This window comes from Leuresthes tenuis, unplaced genomic scaffold (assembly GCF_036924035.1).
Source record: "Leuresthes tenuis unplaced genomic scaffold, fLeuTen1.0.hap1 SCAF_48, whole genome shotgun sequence".
NCBI lineage: Eukaryota > Metazoa > Chordata > Actinopteri > Atheriniformes > Atherinopsidae > Leuresthes > Leuresthes tenuis.
Window position 1 is genome coordinate 240,399 of NW_027325402.1, and position 15,025 is coordinate 255,423.

Here is a 15,025-nt window from a genome sequence, read left to right on the forward strand (position 1 = left end):
TAAAATAAGTCTTTATGCTGATGATGTATTACTTTTCCTTCAGAACTCACAGACGTCTCTCACTCACACGATCACACTCATGAATAAATTCTCAGCACTTTCTGACTACTCTATCAATTGGTCTAAGACCACAGTTCTGCCCATTAACTGTAGGGTCCAGAATATACCTGCGATCACTTTACAGTCAGGAAATATTAGATATTTAGGCATAAACATTTCCTCCAGGCTCTCAGAGCTAACAAAGCTAATTTATGTGCAATTATTAAAGACAGTAGAGGACAATCTCTCTCGTTGGAAGTCCTTACCTATATCACTTATGGGGAGAGTTACAACCATTAAAATGATGATACTACCAAAAGTTAACTATTTGTTCTCAATGATCCCCATAAAACCAACCTGCTACTTGGTTTAAGTCACTAGATTCATGCATCTCCAAATTTCTGTGGAAAAACAAACCACCGCGTATTAGTTTAAAAACCCTACAGAAGACCAAGGACAGTGGTGGATTAGATTTACCTAATTTTCAGCACTATTCCTTAGCCAATAGGTTACGGTATATATCAAAATGGTTTAAACCTAGCCCAATAGATGAACATGGATAAATATAGAACAAGCATTGTGTGATAATCTGGAAATCTCTGACCTGCCACTTATTAGTCAAAACGTAAAAAATCACAAATGTTTCAAAAGCATTAACATCAGCACCTCTCTGACAGCCTGGTGGGAATTTCTTAAAATAACAAAGTCTTCACTTGTCCCGTGTAAGCTTACACCCATCTGGAACAATCCTGACATCCTGCAAAACAAAAAAATGCTAAACTTTACTCTCTGGAAGATCAAAGGAATCAAACATCTGGAACATATAATCCAAAATGGACATTTTATTTCATTTGATGAGCTCATATCACAACATGAGATAGGCAGCAATAAATTCCTAGAATATCAACAACTTAAGTCTATAATAACAAAGAAATATATCCTCCACCAACCAGACTTACAACTCCCAATTAGGGTAGCAGAATTTCTAAGCATCTGCACCCCAAAACTACTATCAAAAATATATAAATTATTGTCTAAGATAGATGACACAATGTCTCTACCGTCCTCAAAATGGGAGGCAGATTTATCCATCAGTTCTAGTCATAGCTTCTGGCCACAAATATGTTTGAACACCTTCAGAATGACTCAAAATCCTAATTTACAGCTCATACAATACAAAATTCTTCATAGAACACACTATACAGGACAAAGGATGTTCAGGATGGGTCTAACACACTCAAACATCTGCTCACATTGCACAGATAACACACCTGATGATTATGCACACGCTTTGTGGTTTTGTGCGCCTGTCCAGAAGTTCTGGCTTGAAGTCTGTGCGGACCTGTCAACATGGCTAAAGTGTAGCATTCCTGCATGCCCCACACTGTGCATACTGGGTGACTTAGACAACATCAACGTGGAATTTAGCTTAGCACACATGATCCTCACAGTGTTATGTATAGCAAAGAAAACTATTCTCATGAACTGGAAAGCGAAGAACAATCTGTGTATTAACCAGTTTAGAAATCGCTCTGGGCGGTTGGGTGTGTGCTGGGGGGGGCTGTGTGGCTTCGGGCGTCTGGTGGTCTCTCGGGTCGTGGGGACCGGGTTGGTCATTGTTGGGGGGGACTGTGTGTCGGGCTTGGAGGGCAGTTTTGGGGGCTTGCGGGTGGGGCTGTCTTGCGGTGTGGGGCGGGGTCCCTTAGGGGCCTTGGGGTGGTGGCTGCTGGCTCTGTACCGGGTGACCGGGCCGCTCTGGCGTGGGTGGTGGAGCTGGGCCTGGACCTGGTGGCTTGCCGCTGCCTTGCGCCCGGGGCGGGGCCCTGCCTGTGCCTGGGGGGTCTGGGTTGCCCTGGACATGCCACAGTATGCGTGGGTTGGTGCAGGTCCTGGTGCCGGCCTTGTTGCTCTGGGAACTCCAAGGTGTCCGCAGGTGGTTGTTTTTTTTAGGGTGTTGGGGCGTGCGGTGAGGAGGAGGGGGTCTGTATGGGGGTGTGCTTTTCCCCAGTTGGGGGGGGCCTGGGTGATGGTGGGTCTCAGGCCCGGGCTGCTGCGACTGGTGTAACCGGGTGATTTGTTTGTTTGTTTGTTTGATTTTTGTTGTTGTTTGTTTGTTTTTGTAGAGGTCCTCCGTGGTGGGGTTGGGTTGAGTGGGGTGGGGCGGGATGGGTTCCTTCTGGGGGTACAGTAGCTCCCGGAATATGGTGACTGCAGGCCCCGAGCCTGGTGGACATCAGGCCCTCCTGCCCTGTGTTGGGTCCCAGGTAGCGGGGATGCCTATTGCAGCCAGTCTCTGGCTGCCCTCTCTGGGGTGGGAGGGACAAGGAGGATGAATTAATTATTCTGCTAGTTTATATATTGTAAACATAAACAATAAACATTTATAAAACTTCCCTTGGCAAAGCAAATCTGTTTGGCATAAAGGTATTCAGACTACAATTCTAGTGCAGCAAGTTCAAGAATGTGTGTGTGTATGGGTGTATGTGTGCGAACGTGTGTGAGTTTGTGTGTGTGAGAGTTTAAAGAACCTGTTATCCACAGGCAGGTCTTAACTAGTATGGCACGGGTCCAGCCTGTCTCATCTTTTTTGGAAGGTTCAGCGCTCGGCCGTAACCCTTCTGTCTGTTTGGACTCTCACATACATTCGGTTAATCATAGAAAAACGAGAACAAAACTTTTTAGCCCCTTAAATTCATAAAACAGACATGGTGCAGTTATTTCCATTCTAGAAAATAAGAGTAATCACCACCATTCCTATAAATTCTGGATATTCTAACAATCTGAATCTTTTTTAAATGTTCGATGAAGCCCTTTGCTGTTCTGTTTAGAGACTCAGCTGATCATAAACCAAGTTTTGCTCTTGAACCAAGCTTCTAAACTCTTCACCTTTTTCATTTCTCAGTTAGTATTCACTTTAAAACTGATTAAAAGAAAAATTAAATGAATGCCTATCAACAAATGTGGGATCTAAACTCTAGTGCTTCCTCTAAAATAATTTCCTTTCTCAATTCAGAAATGTGTGTGTGTAAGTCACAACACCCGTGACACCAAAACGGCTTTCTTTTCTCTCTTTTCTCTACACTCTGCACTGTGAGCACACACAACAAATCAGAAAGGCTTTTTTCTCTCTTTTCTACATTATGGACTGTGGGGACACAAAACCGCTCTCTCTTTTTTTTTTTTTGATTGTGTGCCAGGGCGTTGTCTCACGTATTAGATTATGCTTAAGATACGAATGGGTTTATCAGTCACATCAGAATCCATACATACTGATCCTCCCGTAATAAAATGGTCGGATCTTATCAAACACACTTTGTTTCTTGTGAAAAGTCAGCCAAACAGCGTATACACGTCAAGACACTGAATCAAGTTTGCCACAAGAACTCATAAGTTTGGCAGTATTGCTCTGCCGTCAGCAATCATACACCCATTTTATTTTCATGAGACATGTGCAGGCACCTGTTCATCTACTGTTCTATCACTATGAATTAGTTTATCTATTATCAATAAGGATACTTCTACAACTACTATCAAAGTATGTCCGGACTTCTTATGTTGTCAGTTGCTATATATGAATAAGTGGGTTGCTACTGAAAAGCATTAAGCATGTCACACAGCCCAAACATATAACATTTCAGGACACACCACACAGTTAACAACCACAGTGAAGCATGTCAAAGCCCAAACATGTAACATTCAACAGGACACTTACACAACACATTCAAATCAAACAGTCAGACAACATACAAGAACCTATACCCCAGCCGGCATTGCTCCCTGCCTATTTTCCTACAACTCACTATGTGTGCGCACACCTTTATTCACAAACTCTTCAACTTATACTCTTTTACCGAAGCTGCTACAGCTCGATTGGCCAAATACCCTTAGATCCTATTTCGGTGAATTTGACATCTGCCTTGTATGTAACAGATTAGCGGTTTAGCAGTTTTAATTTAGTTTGAGTGAAGGAATTCATTTTATAGCAAAATCCGAAATCGTGAAGAACTCATGAAAGTAAGCTTATTCTCGGATTCCTGAAACTTTAGATTTGCTCTTTCTTTTACTGCAAAGTACAACGTTGAGCAGCACTAATGAGTTGTTTCTATTTTTGGCAGGCTTTACCTTTGCGAATGAAGCCCTTTCTGTCTGTGCAAAAGAAATCTTGTTACTGTGCAGAGTGACTTCTCTGAGTAGAGTCGCCTTACTTGTTGCGACTGTGCCGATGTTCGAAGCTGGAGTGCAAAGTTGTTGCTTGAATGGTGCTCGCTGGAGCGTGTGGTAGTGTAAAGTTATACCATTTAAAAGGGCTGAAGAGTGCTCAGTGCAGCGGGTGGGCGGAGGTGCAAAGTGACACTATGGCCATAAAAAGAACACCGCTACAAGTGCGCATTGTGCCAGGAAGGGCCCTCGAACGTGAACCAGTGGACAGTTATCGCTTCTCGGCCTTTTGGCTAAGATCAAGTGTAGTATCTGTACTTATCAGTTTAATGTCTGATGTGTCCTCTATGCAAGGACTACATATTAAATGGATTTGTATCAATAGGAGTTGAAAAAGGAGCTTGCTCCGTTCACTCCAAGCATCGACCCGGTACTGCAGTGCCGCTGGGAACGGTGCGCTCTCCTCTGCTCTTGTGAAAAAGCAAACAGCGGTGCAGGATGGAAGTTTCAGGGAGCCTAAGATGAAACTTTCTTTTAATCTGCTGATAAAAGAGAGTGAATGCGAAGCAGACTTTAACACGGCTCTGGGAGCGAGCCGAGTGCGGGCTAACCGGGAGAATTGCTTGAAAGAAACGCGACACCGAATGAGCAGTCAGATCAAAGCCTCAATACGGTGTTCCCGTGTTGTTTGTGGCTGCCTTGTCTTTTGCACAGAGTAAAAGACAAGGCAGCCATCGAATAGGGCCCGATTGTTCCTACTTGGTCAGCCGAGGAGCAAGGGGGGGGAGCAAGCGTCTCAACCAAGCAAAGCTCACCATGGGGAAGGTGGCTATGCCAACTAGCCTGATGCCCTGCCCCGCAGTACACTGGTTTCTCTTCATAATGTACAAGTCTTTCGCCTTTTACTAAAGACTTCCGTGGAGAGCAGCACTAATGAATTGTTTCTATTTTTGGCAGGCTTTACCTTTGCGGGTGAAGCCCTTTCTGTCTGTGCAAAAGAAATCTTGTTACTGTGCAGAGTGACTTCTCTGAGTAGAGTCACCTTACTTGTTGCGACTGTGCCGATGTTGCTTGAATGGTGCTCGCTGGAGCGTGCGGTAGTGTAAAGTTATACCATTTAAAAGGGTTGAAGAGTGCTCAGTGCAGCGGAGGTGCAAAGTGACACTATGGCCATAAAACGAACACCGCTACAAGTGCGCATTGTGCCAGGAAGGGCCCTCGGACGTGAACCAGTGGACAGTTATCGCTTCTCGGCCTTTTGGCTAAGATCAAGTGTAGTATCTGTACTTATCAGTTTAATATGTGATATGTCTATGCAAGGACTACATATTAAATGGATTTTTATCAATAGGAGTTGAAAAAGGAGCTTGCTCCGTTCACTCCAAGCATCTACAAGAAGGTTTGAATGGCCGACCATTTTTTGTAAATAGCGGGTAAGAAAAGGTGCGAATGCCCGACAATACACCATCAAAAGCGGGAGCAGAGGTGTTCAGCTGCAAGAAGGTGTGAATTTCCTACCATAATTGCTGAAAAATGTGTTAGAAACGGTAAGAATGCCCGAACATACACCATCAAAAGAGGGAGCGGAGGTGTTCCGCTGTAAGAAGGTGTGAATGTCCAACCATAGTTGGTAAAAAGCGGGTAGGAAAAGGTTAAAATACCCGACTCTACACAATCAATAGCGGGAGCGGAGTTGTTCGGCTAAAAGAAGGTGTGAAAGTCCGACCATGGTTTGTAAAAAGCGGGTAAGAAAAGGTTCGAATGCAAAAATACACACCATCAAAAGCGGAAGCCGAGGTGTTCGGCTGCAAGTAGGTGTGAATGTCCACCCATAATTAATGAAAAGCGGGCAACAAGTAGGTTCGAATGCCCAACCATACATCAACAAAAGCAGGAGTGGATGTGTTTGGCTACAAGAAGGTTTGAATGTCCGAGCATAGTTTGTAAAAAGCGGGTAAGAAAAGGTGCGAATGCCCGACAATGTATGATCAAAAGAGGGAGTGGAGGTTTTCGGCTACAAGAAGGTTTGAATGTCCAACCATAGTTTGTAAAAAGCGGGTAAGAAAAGGTGCGAATGCCCGAAAATACACCATCAAAAGAGGGAGCGGAGGTGTTCCGCTGTAAGATGGTGCGAATGTCCGACCATAGTTGGTAAAAAGCGGGTAAGAAAAGGTTCGAATGCCCGAATATATACCATCATAAGCGGAAGCGGAGGTGTTCGGCTGCAAGAAGGTGTGAACGTCCGACCAAAGTTTGTAAAAAGCAGTTAAGAAAAGGTTCGAATATCCAACCAAACATAATCAAAAGTGGGAGCAGAGCTGTTCGACTGCAAGTAGGTGTGAATTTCCACCCATAATTCCTGAAAAATGGGTAAGAAAAGGTGCGAATGCCCAACCATACATCATCAAAAGAAGAAGTGGATGTGTTCTGCTACAAGAAGGTTTGAATGTCCGACCATAGCTTGTAAAAAGTGGGTAAGAAAAAGTTCGAATGCTCGAACATACACCATCAAATTTGGGAGCGGAGATGTTCCGCTGTAAGACGGTGTGAATGTCCGACCATAATTGGTAAAAAGCGGGTAAGAAAAGGTTAAAATACCCGACTGTACACAATCAATAGCGGGAGCGGAGTTGTTCGGCTACAAGAAGGTGTGAAAGTCCGACCATGGTTTGTAAAACGCGGGTAAGACAAGGTGCGAATGCCCGACAATGTATGATCAAAAGAGGGAGCGGAGGTTTTCGGCTGCAAGGTCTGAATTTCCAACCATAATTTGTAAACACCGTTGAAGAAAAGCCTCGAAAGCCCGACTATACACCATCAAAAGCGGGAGCAGAGGTGTTCAGCTGCAAGAAGGTCTGAATGTCCACCAATAATTACTGAGAAATGGGTAAGAAAAGGTGTGAATGCCCAACCATACATCATCAAAAGAAGAAGTGGATGTGTTCTGCTACAAGAAGGTTTGAATGTCCGACCATAGCTTGTAAAAAGTGGGTAAGAAAAAGTTCGAATGCTCGAACATACACCATCAAATTTGGGAGCGGAGATGTTCCGCTGTAAGACGGTGTGAATGTCCGACCATAATTGGTAAAAAGCGGGTAAGAAAAGGTTAAAATACCCGACTGTACACAATCAATAGCGGGAGCGGAGTTGTTCGGCTACAAGAAGGTGTGAAAGTCCGACCATGGTTTGTAAAACGCGGGTAAGACAAGGTGCGAATGCCCGACAATGTATGATCAAAAGAGGGAGCGGAGGTTTTCGGCTGCAAGGTCTGAATTTCCAACCATAATTTGTAAACACCGTTGAAGAAAAGCCTCGAAAGCCCGACTATACACCATCAAAAGCGGGAGCAGAGGTGTTCAGCTGCAAGAAGGTCTGAATGTCCACCAATAATTACTGAGAAATGGGTAAGAAAAGGTGTGAATGCCCAACTATACATCATCACAAGCAGAAGTGGATGTGTTCGGCCACAAGAAGGTTTGAATGTCCGACCATAGTTTGTAAAAGGCGGGTAAGAAAAGGTTTGAATGCCCGAACATACACAATCAAAAGAGGGAGCGGAGGTGTTTCGCTGCAAGAAGGTGTGAATGTCCGAGCATAGTTTGTAAAAAGTGGGTAAGAAAAGGTTCGAATGCCAGAACATACACCATGAAAAGAGGGAGCGGAGGTGTTCCGCTGTAAGAAGGTGTGAATGTCCGACCATAGTTTGTAAAAAGCGGGTAAGAAAAGGTTAAAATACCCGACTCTACACAATCAATAGCGGGAGCGGAGTTGTTCGGCTAAAAGAAGGTGTGAAAGTCCGACCATGGTTTGTAAAAAGCGGGTAAGAAAATGTTCGAATGCAAAAATACACACCATCAAAAGCGGAAGCCGAGGTGTTCGGCTGCAAGTAGGTGTGAATGTCCACCCATAATTAATGTAAAGCGGGCAACAAGTAGGTTCGAATGCCCAACCATACATCAACAAAAGCAGGAGTGGATGTGTTTGGCTACAAGAAGGTTTGAATGTCCGAGCATAGTTTGTAAAAAGCGGGTAAGAAAAGGTGCGAATGCCCGACAATGTATGATCAAAAGAGGGAGTGGAGGTTTTCGGCTACAAGAAGGTTTGAATGTCCAACCATAGTTTGTAAAAAGCGGGTAAGAAAAGGTGCGAATGCCCGAAAATACACCATCAAAAGAGGGAGCGGAGGTGTTCCGCTGTAAGATGGTGCGAATGTCCGACCATAGTTGGTAAAAAGCGGGTAAGAAAAGGTTCGAATGCCCGAATATATACCATCATAAGCGGAAGCGGAGGTGTTCGGCTGCAAGAAGGTGTGAACGTCCGACCAAAGTTTGTAAAAAGCAGTTAAGAAAAGGTTCGAATATCCAACCAAACATAATCAAAAGTGGGAGCAGAGCTGTTCGACTGCAAGTAGGTGTGAATTTCCACCCATAATTCCTGAAAAATGGGTAAGAAAAGGTGCGAATGCCCAACCATACATCATCAAAAGAAGAAGTGGATGTGTTCTGCTACAAGAAGGTTTGAATGTCCGACCATAGCTTGTAAAAAGTGGGTAAGAAAAAGTTCGAATGCTCGAACATACACCATCAAATTTGGGAGCGGAGGTGTTCCGCTGTAAGACGGTGTGAATGTCCGACCATAATTGGTAAAAAGCGGGTAAGAAAAGGTTAAAATACCCGACTGTACACAATCAATAGCGGGAGCGGAGTTGTTCGGCTACAAGAAGGTGTGAAAGTCCGACCATGGTTTGTAAAACGCGGGTAAGACAAGGTGCGAATGCCCGACAATGTATGATCAAAAGAGGGAGCGGAGGTGTTCGGCTGCAAGGTCTGAATTTCCAACCATAATTTGTAAACACCGTTGAAGAAAAGCCTCGAAAGCCCGACTATACACCATCAAAAGCGGGAGCAGAGGTGTTCAGCTGCAAGAAGGTCTGAATGTCCACCAATAATTACTGAGAAATGGGTAAGAAAAGGTGTGAATGCCCAACTATACATCATCACAAGCAGAAGTGGATGTGTTCGGCCACAAGAAGGTTTGAATGTCCGACCATAGTTTGTAAAAGGCGGGTAAGAAAAGGTTTGAATGCCCGAACATACACAATCAAAAGAGGGAGCGAAGGTGTTCCGCCATAAGAAGGTGTGAATGTCCGACCGTAGTTGCTAAAAAGTGGGTAAGAAAAGGTTAAAATACCCGACTGTACACAATCAATAGCGGGAGCGAATGTGTTCGGCTACAAGAAGGTGTGAAAGTCCGACCATGTTTTGTAAATAGCGGGTAAGAAAAGGTGCGAATGCCCGACAATGTATGATCAAAAGAGGGAGCGGAGGTTTTCGGCTAAAAGAAGGTCTGAATGTCCAACCATAATTTGTAAAAACCGGGGAAGAAAAGGCTCGAAAGCCCGACTATACACCATCAAAAGCGGGAGCAGAGGGGTTCAGCTGCAAGAAGGTCTGAATGTCCATCAATAATTGCTAGAAAACATGAAAGAAAATTTTCGAATATCAAACCGCACATGATCATAAGTGGGAGCGGAGGTGTTTAGCTGCAAGAAGGTGTGAATGTCCACCCATAATTCCTCAAAAATGGGTAAAAAAAAGGTGCGAATGCCCAACCATACATCATCAAAAGCAGGACTGGATGTGTTCGGCTACAAGGTTTGAATGTCCGAGCATAGTTTGTTAAAAGCGGGTAAGAAAAGGTTCGAATGCCCGAACATACACCATCAAAAGAGGGAGCGGAGGTGTTCAGCCATAAGAAGGTGTGAATGTCCGACCGTAGTTGGTAAAAAGCGGGTAAGAAAAGGTTAAAATGGCCGTCTGTACACAATCAATAGCGGGAAGGGATGTGTTCGGCTACAAGAAGGTGTGAAAGTCCGACCATGTTTTGTAAAAAGCGGTTAAGAAAAGGTGTGAATGCCCGACAATGTATGATCAAAAGAGGGAGCGGAGGTTTTCGGCTGCAAGAAGGCCTGAATGTCCAACCATAATTTGTAAAAACCGGGGAAGAAAAGGCTCGGAAGCCCGACTATACACCATCAAAAGCGGGAGCAGAGGTGTTCAGCTGCAAGAAGGTCTCAATGTCCATCAATAATTGCTAAAAAACATGAAAGAAAATTTTCGAATATCAAACCGCACATGATCATATGCGGGAGAGGAGGTGTTCAGCTGCAAGAAGGTGTGAATGTCCACCCATAATTCCTGAAAAATGGGTAAAAAAAGGTGCGAATGCCCAACCATACATCATCAAAAGCAGGTGTGAATATCAGATCATAATTTGCAAAAACCTGATGAGAAATGGTGAGAATGCCCGACTATACACCATCAAATGCGGGAGCGGAGGTGTTCGGCTGTGAGTAGGTGTGAATGTCCGACCATACTTGCTGAAAAAAATGACAAAGCAGTTTTCACTTGGTTTGAGTGAAGGATTTCATTTTATATAGAAATCCGAAATTGTGTAGAACTCGTGGAAATAAGTTTATTCTCGGATTCCTAAAGGTTTAGTGTTGTTCTTTGGTATACTGCAAAGTAATACTTTTTATTTTGTTGAAACCGATTCAGACATGGATAAATATCAAGGAAAAAGCAGTTTTAACTTGGTTTGAGTGAAGGAATTCATTTTATATCAAAATCCGAAATTGTGTAGAACTCGTGGAAATAAGTTTATTCTCGGATTCCTAAAGGTTTAGTGTTGTTCTTTGGTATACTGCAAAGTAATACTTTCTATTTTGTTGAAACCGATTAAGTTAAAACTGCTTTGTCCTTCATATTTATCCATGTCATAATAGCTTTAAACAAAAAAGAACGTTGTACTTTGCAGGATAGGAAAGAACAACACTAAACCTTTAGGAATCCGAGAATAATCTTCTTTTCACGAGTTCTACACAATTTCGGATTTTGATATAAAATGAATGCCTTCACTCAAACCAAGTTAAAACTGCTTTGTCCTTCATATTTATTCATGTCTAAATAGCTTTAAACAAAAAAGAACGTTGTACTTTGCAGGATAGGAAAGAACAACTCTAAACCTTTTCAGGAATCCGAGAATAAGCGTCGATTGACGAGTTCTACACAATTTCGGATTTTGATATAAAATGAATTCGTTCACTCAAACCAAGTTAAAACTGCTTTTGTCCTTCATATTTATCCATGTCTGAATAGGTTTCAACAAAAAAGAAAGTATTACTTTGCAGTATACCAAAGAACAACACTAAACCTTTAGAAATCCGAAAATAAGCTTCTTATCACCAGTTCTACACAATTTCGGATTTTGATATAAAATGAATTCCTTCACTCAAACCAAGTTAAAACTGCTTTGTCCTTAATATTTATCCATGTCTGAATAGGTTTCAACAAAAAAGAAAGTATTACTTTGCAGTATACCAACGAACAACACTAAACCTTTAGGAATCCAAGAATAAGCTTCTTTTCACCAGTTCTACACAATTTTGGATTTTGATATAAAATGAATTCCTTCACTCAAACCAAGTTAAAACTGCTTTGTCCTTCATATTTATCCATGTCTGAATGGGTTTCAACAAAATAGAAAGTATTACTTTGCAGTATACCAAAGAACAACACTAAACCTTTAGGAATCCGAGAATAAGCTTCTTTTCACCAGTTCTACAAAATTTTGGATTTTGATATAAAATGAATTCCTTCACTCAAACCAAGTTAAAACTGCTTTGTCCTTCATATTTATCCATGTCTGAATCGGTTTCAACAAAATAGAAAGTATTACTTTGCAGTATACCAAAGAACAACACTAAACCTTTAGGAATCCGAGAATAAACTTATTTCCACGAGTTCTACACAATTTCGGATTTCTATATAAAATGAAATCCTTCACTCAAACCAAGTGAAAACTGCTTTGTCATTTTTTTCAGCAAGTATGGTCGGACATTCACACCTACTCACAGCCGAACACCTCCGCTCCCGCATTTGATGGTGTATAGTCGGGCATTCTCACCATTTCTCATCAGGTTTTTGCAAATTATGATCTGATATTCACACCTGCTTTTGATGATGTATGGTTGGGCATTCGCACCTTTTTTTTACCCATTTTTCAGGAATTATGGGTGGACATTCACACCTTCTTGCAGCTGAACACCTCCTCTCCCGCATATGATCATGTGCGGTTTGATATTCGAAAATTTTCTTTCATGTTTTCTAGCAATTATTGATGGACATTGAGACCTTCTTGCAGCTGAACACCTCCGCTCCCGCTTTTGATGATGTATAGTCGGGCTTTCGAGCCTTTTCTTCCCCGGTTTTTACAAATTATGGTTGGACATTCAGACCTTCTTGCAGCCGAAAACCTCCGCTCCCTCTTTTGATCATACATTGTCGGGCATTCGCACCTTTTCTTAACCACTTTTTACAAAACATGGTTGGACTTTCACACTTTCTTGTAGCCGAACACATCCCTTCCCGCTATTGATTGTGTACAGTCGGGTATTTTAACCTTTTCTTACCCGCTTTTTACCAACTACGGTCGGACATTCACACCTTCTTATGGCGGAACACCTCCGCTCCCTCTTTTGATGGTGTAGGTTCGGGCATTCGAACCTTTTCTTACCCGCTTTTTACAAACTATGCTCGGACATTCAAACCTTCTTGTAGCCGAACACATCCAGTCCTGCTTTTGATGATGTATGGTTGGGCATTCGCACCTTTTTTTTTACCCATTTTTGAGGAATTATGGGTGGACATTCACACCTTCTTGCAGCTGAACACCTCCTCTCCCACTTATGATCATGTGCGGTTGGATATTCGAACATTTTTTTTCATGTTTTCTAGCAATTATTGATGGACATTCAGACCTTCTTGCAGCTGAACACCTCCGCTCCCGCTTTTGATGGTGTATAGTCGGGCTTCCGAGCCTTTTCTTCCCCGGTTTTTACAAATTATGGTTGGACATTTAGACCTTCTTGCAGCCGAAAACCTCCGTTCCCTCTTTTGATCATACATTGTCCGGCATTCGCAACTTTTCTTACCCGCTTTTTACAAACCATGGTCGGACTTTCACACCTTTTAGTAGCCAAACAACTCCGCTCCCGCTATTGATTGTGTACAGTCGGGTATTTTAACATTTTCTTACCCGCTTTTTACCAATTATGGTGGGACATTCACACCTTCTTACAGCGGAACACCTCCGCTCCCTGTTTTGATCATTTATGGTCTGGCAATACTACCTTTTCTTACCCGTTTTTGAGTTATTATGGCTGGACATTCACAGCTTCTTGCAGCCGAACACCTCTTCTCCCTTTTTTGATGATGAATGGTCCGGCATTCTTACCTTTTCTAACACATTTTTCAGCAATTATTGTTGGTTATTCACACTTTTCTCATCAGCTTTTTACAAATTATGATCTGACATTCACACCTACTTGCAGCCGAACACCTCGGCTTCCGCTTTTGATGGTGTATATTTTGGCAATCGAACCTTTTCTTACCCGCTTTTTACAAACCATGGTCGGACTTTCATACCTTCTTTTAGCCGAACAACTCCGCTCCCGCTATTGATTGTGTAGAGTTGGGTATTTTAGCCTTTTCTTACCCGCTTTTTACCAACTATGGTCGGACATTCACACCTTCTTACAGCGGAACACCTCCGCTCCCTCTTTTGATGGTGTATGTTCTGGCATTCGAACCTTTTCTTACCCACTTTTTACAAACTATGCTCGGACATTCACACCTTCTTGCAGTGAAACACCTCCGCTCCCTCTTTTGATGGTGTATGTTCGGGCATTTGCACCTTTACTTACCCGCTTTTTACAAACTATGGTCGTACATTCAAACCTTGTAGCCGAAAACCTCCACTCCCTCTTTTGATCATACTTTGTCGGGCATTCGCACCTTTTCTTACCCGCTTTTTACAAACTATGCTCGGACATTCAAACCTTCTTGTATCCAAACACATCCACTCCTGCTTTTGTTGATGTATGGTTGGGCATTCGAACCTACTTGTTGCCCGCTTTTCATTAATTATGGGTGGACATTCACACCTTGTCACAGCCAAACACCTCCGCTCCCTCTTTTGATCATGTATGGTTGGACATTCGCACCTTTTCTCACCCGCTTTTTGCAAACTATGGTCGGCCATTCACAGCTTCCTCTCCACCATACTTGTATGGTGGGATATTCACACCCACTTGCATCCGAAGATCTCCGCCCCCACTTTTGTTGATATTTAGTCGGTCATTCACACCTTACCTGTTTTCTTGCCGCCAAACACCTCTGATCTCGCTTTTGATGATGTAAGATTGGGCATTCAGACCTTGCTTTTCCTGCTTTTCACCAACTATAGATGGACATTCACACCTTCTTGCAGCCGAACACTTCCGCTCCACCTTTTAGGTTTCTATCACACCTTTTTTTTCACCGCATTTTATAGATTATGGTTGGAAATTCTCAACCACTCATCCGAAGACCTCTCCTCCCGCTTTTGTTAATATATTTGAACTTTAGTCAGACATTCACACCTACTTGTAGCCGAACACCACCTCTCTAGCTTTTGATGAGGTATGGTCCGGGATTCTTACCGTTTCTAACACATTTTTCAGCAATTATGGTAGGATATTCACACCTTCTTGCAGCTGAACACCTCCTCTCCCACTTATGATCATGTGCGGATTGATTTTCGAAAATTTTCTTTCATGTTTTCTAGCAATTAATTATGGACATTTAGACCTTCTTGCAGCTGAACACCTCCGCTCCCGCTTTTGATCATACATTGTCAGGCATTCGCACCTTGTCTTACCCGCTTTTTACAAACTTTAGTCGAACATTCACACCTTTTTGCAGCCGAACACAGTTTTTTGCAGCCGAAT

At 42.8% G+C, this 15,025-nt stretch overlaps 3 non-coding genes across 3 annotated transcripts; all 3 read left to right on the forward strand.

The window, feature by feature from the left end:
- Positions 1-4,470: 4,470 nt before the first annotated feature.
- On the forward strand, positions 4,471-4,661 carry LOC140285614 (U2 spliceosomal RNA). The gene has a single exon (XR_011910623.1). It is a non-coding gene; the product is annotated as a U2 spliceosomal RNA (small nuclear RNA).
- Positions 4,662-5,058: 397 nt separating this feature from the next.
- Positions 5,059-5,172, forward strand: LOC140285599 (U5 spliceosomal RNA). The gene has a single exon (XR_011910610.1). It is a non-coding gene; the product is annotated as a U5 spliceosomal RNA (small nuclear RNA).
- A 267-nt stretch (positions 5,173-5,439) lies between these two features.
- On the forward strand, positions 5,440-5,632 carry LOC140285627 (U2 spliceosomal RNA). Its single transcript, XR_011910635.1, has one exon. It is a non-coding gene; the product is annotated as a U2 spliceosomal RNA (small nuclear RNA).
- The last annotated feature ends 9,393 nt before the right edge of the window (positions 5,633-15,025 follow it).